The sequence below is a fragment of the Trichomonas vaginalis genome, chromosome VI (assembly GCF_026262505.1).
Source record: "Trichomonas vaginalis G3 chromosome VI, whole genome shotgun sequence".
In the NCBI taxonomy this organism is placed as follows: Eukaryota; Parabasalia; order Trichomonadida; family Trichomonadidae; genus Trichomonas; species Trichomonas vaginalis.
The window spans coordinates 3,117,899-3,127,748 of record NC_067208.1 but is presented as its reverse complement, the minus strand read 5'-3'; the positions used below and the strand labels follow the sequence as shown (position 1 = coordinate 3,127,748).

General features: G+C 26.2%; 2 annotated features.

Moving 5' to 3' along the window:
• Positions 1 to 6,334: 6,334 nt before the first annotated feature.
• Positions 6,335 to 7,181: a mobile genetic element.
• A 2,355-nt stretch (positions 7,182 to 9,536) lies between these two features.
• Positions 9,537 to 9,850: part of a mobile genetic element that runs on past the window's edge.

Sequence of the window (9,850 nt, the reverse complement as noted above, 5' to 3'; positions counted from 1 at the left end):
CTGTGAAACGTATTCGGTCTTTTTTTTAAAAATTAATTTTTTGTTAGAGATAAGAGCTAAAACTCGGTAAACAACTTCTTTATGTCTAGAAAATTCTATCTTGCCTTTTATTTTTTTCTCGCTGTGAAACGTATTCGGTCTTTTTTTAAAAATTAATTTTTTGTTAGAGATAAGAGCTAAAACTCGGTAAACAACTTCTTTATGTCTAGAAAATTCTATCTTGCCTTTTATTTTTTTCTCGCTGTGAAACGTATTCGGTCTTTTTTTTAAAAATTAATTTTTTGTTAGAGATAAGAGCTAAAACTCGGTAAACAACTTCTTTATGTCTAGAAAATTCTATCTTGCCTTTTATTTTTTTCTCGCTGTGAAACGTATTCGGTCTTTTTTTAAAAATTAATTTTTTGTTAGAGATAAGAGCTAAAACTCGGTAAACAACTTCTTTATGTCTAGAAAATTCTATCTTGCCTTTTATTTTTTCTCGCTGTGAAACGTATTCGGTCTTTTTTTTAAAAATTAATTTTTTGTTAGAGATAAGAGCTAAAACTCGGTAAACAACTTCTTTATGTCTAGAAAATTCTATCTTGCCTTTTATTTTTTTCTCGCTGTGAAACGTATTCGGTCTTTTTTTTAAAAATTAATTTTTTGTTAGAGATAAGAGCTAAAACTCGGTAAACAACTTCTTTATGTCTAGAAAATTCTATCTTGCCTTTTATTTTTTTCTCGCTGTGAAACGTATTCGGTCTTTTTTTTAAAAATTAATTTTTTGTTAGAGATAAGAGCTAAAACTCGGTAAACAACTTCTTTATGTCTAGAAAATTCTATCTTGCCTTTTATTTTTTCTCGCTGTGAAACGTATTCGGTCTTTTTTTTAAAAATTAATTTTTTGTTAGAGATAAGAGCTAAAACTCGGTAAACAACTTCTTTATGTCTAGAAAATTCTATCTTGCCTTTTATTTTTTCTCGCTGTGAAACGTATTCGGTCTTTTTTTTAAAAATTAATTTTTTGTTAGAGATAAGAGCTAAAACTCGGTAAACAACTTCTTTATGTCTAGAAAATTCTATCTTGCCTTTTATTTTTTTCTCGCTGTGAAACGTATTCGGTCTTTTTTTTAAAAATTAATTTTTTGTTAGAGATAAGAGCTAAAACTCGGTAAACAACTTCTTTATGTCTAGAAAATTCTATCTTGCCTTTTATTTTTTTCTCGCTGTGAAACGTATTCGGTCTTTTTTTTAAAAATTAATTTTTTGTTAGAGATAAGAGCTAAAACTCGGTAAACAACTTCTTTATGTCTAGAAAATTCTATCTTGCCTTTTATTTTTTTCTCGCTGTGAAACGTATTCGGTCTTTTTTTTAAAAATTAATTTTTTGTTAGAGATAAGAGCTAAAACTCGGTAAACAACTTCTTTATGTCTAGAAAATTCTATCTTGCCTTTTATTTTTTTCTCGCTGTGAAACGTATTCGGTCTTTTTTTTAAAAATTAATTTTTTGTTAGAGATAAGAGCTAAAACTCGGTAAACAACTTCTTTATGTCTAGAAAATTCTATCTTGCCTTTTATTTTTTTCTCGCTGTGAAACGTATTCGGTCTTTTTTTTAAAAATTAATTTTTTGTTAGAGATAAGAGCTAAAACTCGGTAAACAACTTCTTTATGTCTAGAAAATTCTATCTTGCCTTTTATTTTTTTCTCGCTGTGAAACGTATTCGGTCTTTTTTTTAAAAATTAATTTTTTGTTAGAGATAAGAGCTAAAACTCGGTAAACAACTTCTTTATGTCTAGAAAATTCTATCTTGCCTTTTATTTTTTTCTCGCTGTGAAACGTATTCGGTCTTTTTTTTAAAAATTAATTTTTTGTTAGAGATAAGAGCTAAAACTCGGTAAACAACTTCTTTATGTCTAGAAAATTCTATCTTGCCTTTTATTTTTTCTCGCTGTGAAACGTATTCGGTCTTTTTTTTAAAAATTAATTTTTTGTTAGAGATAAGAGCTAAAACTCGGTAAACAACTTCTTTATGTCTAGAAAATTCTATCTTGCCTTTTATTTTTTTCTCGCTGTGAAACGTATTCGGTCTTTTTTTTAAAAATTAATTTTTTGTTAGAGATAAGAGCTAAAACTCGGTAAACAACTTCTTTATGTCTAGAAAATTCTATCTTGCCTTTTATTTTTTTCTCGCTGTGAAACGTATTCGGTCTTTTTTTTAAAAATTAATTTTTTGTTAGAGATAAGAGCTAAAACTCGGTAAACAACTTCTTTATGTCTAGAAAATTCTATCTTGCCTTTTATTTTTTTCTCGCTGTGAAACGTATTCGGTCTTTTTTTTAAAAATTAATTTTTTGTTAGAGATAAGAGCTAAAACTCGGTAAACAACTTCTTTATGTCTAGAAAATTCTATCTTGCCTTTTATTTTTTTCTCGCTGTGAAACGTATTCGGTCTTTTTTTTAAAAATTAATTTTTTGTTAGAGATAAGAGCTAAAACTCGGTAAACAACTTCTTTATGTCTAGAAAATTCTATCTTGCCTTTTATTTTTTCTCGCTGTGAAACGTATTCGGTCTTTTTTTTAAAAATTAATTTTTTGTTAGAGATAAGAGCTAAAACTCGGTAAACAACTTCTTTATGTCTAGAAAATTCTATCTTGCCTTTTATTTTTTTCTCGCTGTGAAACGTATTCGGTCTTTTTTTTAAAAATTAATTTTTTGTTAGAGATAAGAGCTAAAACTCGGTAAACAACTTCTTTATGTCTAGAAAATTCTATCTTGCCTTTTATTTTTTTCTCGCTGTGAAACGTATTCGGTCTTTTTTTAAAAATTAATTTTTTGTTAGAGATAAGAGCTAAAACTCGGTAAACAACTTCTTTATGTCTAGAAAATTCTATCTTGCCTTTTATTTTTTCTCGCTGTGAAACGTATTCGGTCTTTTTTTTAAAAATTAATTTTTTGTTAGAGATAAGAGCTAAAACTCGGTAAACAACTTCTTTATGTCTAGAAAATTCTATCTTGCCTTTTATTTTTTTCTCGCTGTGAAACGTATTCGGTCTTTTTTTTAAAAATTAATTTTTTGTTAGAGATAAGAGCTAAAACTCGGTAAACAACTTCTTTATGTCTAGAAAATTCTATCTTGCCTTTTATTTTTTTCTCGCTGTGAAACGTATTCGGTCTTTTTTTTAAAAATTAATTTTTTGTTAGAGATAAGAGCTAAAACTCGGTAAACAACTTCTTTATGTCTAGAAAATTCTATCTTGCCTTTTATTTTTTTCTCGCTGTGAAACGTATTCGGTCTTTTTTTTAAAAATTAATTTTTTGTTAGAGATAAGAGCTAAAACTCGGTAAACAACTTCTTTATGTCTAGAAAATTCTATCTTGCCTTTTATTTTTTCTCGCTGTGAAACGTATTCGGTCTTTTTTTTAAAAATTAATTTTTTGTTAGAGATAAGAGCTAAAACTCGGTAAACAACTTCTTTATGTCTAGAAAATTCTATCTTGCCTTTTATTTTTTTCTCGCTGTGAAACGTATTCGGTCTTTTTTTTAAAAATTAATTTTTTGTTAGAGATAAGAGCTAAAACTCGGTAAACAACTTCTTTATGTCTAGAAAATTCTATCTTGCCTTTTATTTTTTTCTCGCTGTGAAACGTATTCGGTCTTTTTTTTAAAAATTAATTTTTTGTTAGAGATAAGAGCTAAAACTCGGTAAACAACTTCTTTATGTCTAGAAAATTCTATCTTGCCTTTTATTTTTTTCTCGCTGTGAAACGTATTCGGTCTTTTTTTTAAAAAATTAATTTTTTGTTAGAGATAAGAGCTAAAACTCGGTAAACAACTTCTTTATGTCTAGAAAATTCTATCTTGCCTTTTATTTTTTTCTCGCTGTGAAACGTATTCGGTCTTTTTTTTAAAAATTAATTTTTTGTTAGAGATAAGAGCTAAAACTCGGTAAACAACTTCTTTATGTCTAGAAAATTCTATCTTGCCTTTTATTTTTTTCTCGCTGTGAAACGTATTCGGTCTTTTTTTTAAAAATTAATTTTTTGTTAGAGATAAGAGCTAAAACTCGGTAAACAACTTCTTTATGTCTAGAAAATTCTATCTTGCCTTTTATTTTTTTCTCGCTGTGAAACGTATTCGGTCTTTTTTTTAAAAATTAATTTTTTGTTAGAGATAAGAGCTAAAACTCGGTAAACAACTTCTTTATGTCTAGAAAATTCTATCTTGCCTTTTATTTTTTTCTCGCTGTGAAACGTATTCGGTCTTTTTTTTAAAAATTAATTTTTTGTTAGAGATAAGAGCTAAAACTCGGTAAACAACTTCTTTATGTCTAGAAAATTCTATCTTGCCTTTTATTTTTTTCTCGCTGTGAAACGTATTCGGTCTTTTTTTTAAAAATTAATTTTTTGTTAGAGATAAGAGCTAAAACTCGGTAAACAACTTCTTTATGTCTAGAAAATTCTATCTTGCCTTTTATTTTTTTCTCGCTGTGAAACGTATTCGGTCTTTTTTTTAAAAATTAATTTTTTGTTAGAGATAAGAGCTAAAACTCGGTAAACAACTTCTTTATGTCTAGAAAATTCTATCTTGCCTTTTATTTTTTTCTCGCTGTGAAACGTATTCGGTCTTTTTTTTAAAAATTAATTTTTTTGTTAGAGATAAGAGCTAAAACTCGGTAAACAACTTCTTTATGTCTAGAAAATTCTATCTTGCCTTTTATTTTTTTCTCGCTGTGAAACGTATTCGGTCTTTTTTTTAAAAATTAATTTTTTGTTAGAGATAAGAGCTAAAACTCGGTAAACAACTTCTTTATGTCTAGAAAATTCTATCTTGCCTTTTATTTTTTTCTCGCTGTGAAACGTATTCGGTCTTTTTTTTAAAAATTAATTTTTTGTTAGAGATAAGAGCTAAAACTCGGTAAACAACTTCTTTATGTCTAGAAAATTCTATCTTGCCTTTTATTTTTTTCTCGCTGTGAAACGTATTCGGTCTTTTTTTTAAAAATTAATTTTTTGTTAGAGATAAGAGCTAAAACTCGGTAAACAACTTCTTTATGTCTAGAAAATTCTATCTTGCCTTTTATTTTTTTCTCGCTGTGAAACGTATTCGGTCTTTTTTTTAAAAATTAATTTTTTGTTAGAGATAAGAGCTAAAACTCGGTAAACAACTTCTTTATGTCTAGAAAATTCTATCTTGCCTTTTATTTTTTTCTCGCTGTGAAACGTATTCGGTCTTTTTTTTAAAAATTAATTTTTTGTTAGAGATAAGAGCTAAAACTCGGTAAACAACTTCTTTATGTCTAGAAAATTCTATCTTGCCTTTTATTTTTTCTCGCTGTGAAACGTATTCGGTCTTTTTTTTAAAAATTAATTTTTTGTTAGAGATAAGAGCTTAAAACTCGGATAAACAACTTCTTTATGTCTAGAAAATTCTATCTTGCCTTTTATTTTTTCTCGCTGTGAAACGTATTTCGGTCTTTTTTTTAAAAAATTAATTTTTTGTTAGAGATAAGAGCTAAAACTCGGTAAACAACTTCTTTATGTCTAGAAAATTCTATCTTGCCTTTTATTTTTTTCTCGCTGTGAAACGTATTCGGTCTTTTTTTAAAAATTAATTTTTTGTTAGAGATAAGAGCTAAAACTCGGTAAACAACTTCTTTATGTCTAGAAAATTCTATCTTGCCTTTATTTTTTTCTCGCTGTGAAACGTATTCGGTCTTTTTTTTAAAAATTAATTTTTTGTTAGAGATAAGAGCTAAAAACTCGGTAAACAACTTCTTTTATGTCTAGAAAATTCTATCTTGCCTTTTATTTTTTTCTCGCTGTGAAACGTATTCGGTCTTTTTTTAAAAAATTAATTTTTTGTTAGAGATAAGAGCTAAAACTCGGTAAACAACTTCTTTATGTCTAGAAAATTCTATCTTGCCTTTTATTTTTTTCTCGCTGTGAAACGTATTCGGTCTTTTTTTTTAAAATTAATTTTTTTGTTAGAGATAAGAGCTAAAACTCGGTAAACAACTTCTTTATGTCTAGAAAATTCTATCTTGCCTTTTATTTTTTTCTCGCTGTGAAACGTATTCGGTCTTTTTTTTAAAAATTAATTTTTTGTTAGAGATAAGAGCTAAAACGGTAAACAACTTCTTTATGTCTAGAAAATTCTATCTTGCCTTTTATTTTTTTCTCGCTGTGAAACGTATTCGGTCTTTTTTTTAAAAATTAATTTTTGTTAGAGATAAGAGCTAAAACTCGGTAAACAACTTCTTTATGTCTAGAAAATTCTATCTTGCCTTTTATTTTTTTCTCGCTGTGAAACGTATTCGGTCTTTTTTTTAAAAATTAATTTTTTGTTAGAGATAAGAGCTAAAACTCGGTAAACAACTTCTTTATGTCTAGAAAATTCTATCTTGCCTTTATTTTTTTCTCGCTGTGAAACGTATTCGTCTTTTTTTTAAAAATTAATTTTTTGTTAGAGATAAGAGCTAAAACTCGGTAAACAACTTCTTTATGTCTAGAAAATTCTATCTTGCCTTTTATTTTTTCTCGCTGTGAAACGTATTCGGTCTTTTTTTTAAAAATTAATTTTTTGTTAGAGTATAAGAGCTAATAACTTGCATTATTCATCTCCCCGCATGTCTAGCTAATTTGCAGACATATCGTCCGTCCCATTTTATATATTTGGTTTAGAATGTTCGAAAATGCGTAATATGGTCATTAATATTAATTGAAAAGAACCTTGAATTAATTCAATCTGATCTCACAAAATATTTTAAATTACAAACTTTGTAATTTGAATAGATAATTAGTATTAAACTCAAATAACTAGTTTATTTTTGAATAAAAATTATTTGAATCTATTCAATTTTGTGAATTTTCCTTCAAAAAATCAAGTTTAAATATCTTATTTGCCATATAATTATACAATGAAACATATTCGAAATTGAAAAGAATGACTTTTTCTGTTCTTTCAATCATTCAATTTGAATTTTGCAATATTGGATTTCCCATTAAATACCTATCAAAAACAACAAGCAATTTAACTTACATTCAAATTTATTTGTGTTATATTCAATCTTCTCAAAACTTATAATTTTCGGCTATAGCATGATTATATGCTATATAATATAATATAATAAACCTATAATAGTATCATTCTTTCAATTATTTGAAGAGAAAACCGAAAAAATCTATTTTCGGTCTATAACACATTCAAATTTTCGCAATATGTTTTTATCGGCGAAATGTATTTAGAATACATAATTAAAGCTAATATAGAATAAAATATTGATTGATTTTTGAAAACACTTTCAATTTAAGTTGAATTTTTGAGACATTTCACAAATGTGATGATTATAGAATATTCAAAATCATTAATTAATGAGAAAATTTAAAAGATTGTTAGTATCAGCATTGTTAACTCACAAAATTATTAAGATAAATTCATTTTTTCGTTGATATTTCCAATTTTATTGGAAAACACAAAAATAATGACAAATAACAGGAATTTCGGCTATAGGCAAGAGAATAGTATTCACAGATTCAATATATTATACATTTTTTTCCAATATTTTAGTTTTTAGCAAAGAACTAAAAATATTCAAAACAGAATAGTTATTAATAGTATAATTTATGCCTATAAATGGATTTTAATAATTCAAAGATATCAAATCTTAATTCAAAAAAATTCATGCAACATCCTCATGAATCGTCATTGATATCGTACATGCTGTCTACATTATACCTTAATATTCATTTTTCCATTAAAGTTCATATAATTTATATTAAAATCAAAATCATCACTAAATGTGTCTCCATTTATTCAAATCATAGCTCGATAATCTTCATATCATTAATTATTTTCAAATTTATCTATTATATAGTAATAAACTCAAAAATAAAGATTGAATTTTAACATTTAGTTACACAGATCATATAAGTGAATTAATGACAATTTAAAAGTATTTCTAGGGATAATGGATCGTCGCATTTTGGTTCCCTAATTGCTAATGGTTTGTAATTCTCGATCAGAGGGTTTTTCATTTCTGTTTTGAATAATGATTCATTCTTTCTTCCAATATTTAGTGCGTTTAGAACAGGATATATCTTATCCCAATTTTCCGAATACCAGCATAATAGGGCAGAACGATTTCTTTTAGCGAGTCTATCTAAAGAAATTCCATATGTTTCCATGATGATTTTGGCCAGTGAATTAAGAATGACTGTGTTAACATGTGCTCCAAAGTAATGGTCAAGATATTCTGTAATGAATTCCAGCTTTCCCTCATTCTGTTTAACTCTCTTTTGGATTTTCTCATAGTCTCGTAGGGTTTGACTATGATGCATCTTGCAATGCTTGGAATTATGTAAGGACGTAATCATGAAAAATTAAAGAAAATTGATAAATATTTTGAAAAGATATAGAAATTTTACAGAATGGTTTCTTTGAGAAATTCTGTATTGTTATGTGTTTAGCTATCTTAAATAAATCATTTTGAAAATAGCTGTACTCTGAATCTTAAAAGAATTTAATCAGAAAAATTTAAATATGCAACGATAATAAAAATCTGTTTCACTAAATTTGGCTTAATATAGTTCGATAATCCTAAATTAGAAATTAAACTTTTTAATATACGATTTTCTGAATAAATTTTTAAAAAGTCTAAAAACATTTATACGTATAAAAAGAACAAGTTCAATCATAAAAGGAGTAATTTTTTTCACAAAATTTTGTGTCAAATTATCAATAAAAATTCAGAATTTAATAAAATTAATTATGATTTAATATGAAGTACATCGGAAAATATGTAACTTTTATTCGATCTAAATTAACTTTTTAAAAGCTTCTGAATCTTATTAAATAGATTAGAGTTCAGACGAAGAAAAAGATTTAGGATAAAAATAATAGAATACGAATTCAAAACGATTGAAAACTCTAAACGAAAAAAATTCTGAAGAGGTGCGTAAAATTCAATTAAAAGTGTGAGCAAACATGCTTCTGTCCAAAGATATAAGTGGAAACATTTTCATATGATTTAAATATCAATAAAATAACAAGTTCTGTTTTTCAATGATCAGTAGTATATGAGTACGGGTTTAATGACTTTTTTTGTTACATCTATATATAGACGATGCATTAAAATATATTTATTTATAAACACATTAAAAAAATTAACATTAATTTTAAAATAATTTATTTTTTATCTTTTATAAAAGAAGCTATATACAGATGATGTCAGATATTCCGCGATTAATTAAACATTGTTTAAATCCTGAATGGGTTAAACTTCAATTTAAAAATGAAGATTGTGAATTATTAAATGAATATGAAAGCCAAAATAAGCTAATGAAGTATAAATATAATGATAAAGAATATTTAATTTCATGGAATCAATGGAGTCATAATCAAAGACCTCATAAACGAGAAGAAGAAATTAGAAATAATTATTTTCATGAATAAAAAATAAACTTTAAAAATTCATGTCTTACATTTTTGAATAATTTATTTTTTTAATTTGTATGAAAATGAGTGTCAAAACTAACAACGTTAAAAAATTAGGATTCACAAATGAGGAAATAAAGGATATATTAGAGGAGGCGGGTTATGAAGTTGATAAATATTATTTAAGAAATTGTCAAAAATTCGCGGAGTTTTTAAATGATTTAGATTATGATGGAAAAATGAATAAAGATGATGTTATAAATTTCTTATATCCCACATCTGAAGAAGAAAAACCTAAAGAACCTGATGTTTTCCCTGAATATTATGAAGAACGGATTAAAGATGATGAATATGATGAAATTGAAAGACTGGAAAAAATAAGAGATGAAATAGATGAAAAAATTAAGGAATTAAGAGAAGTTGAAAAATATAAT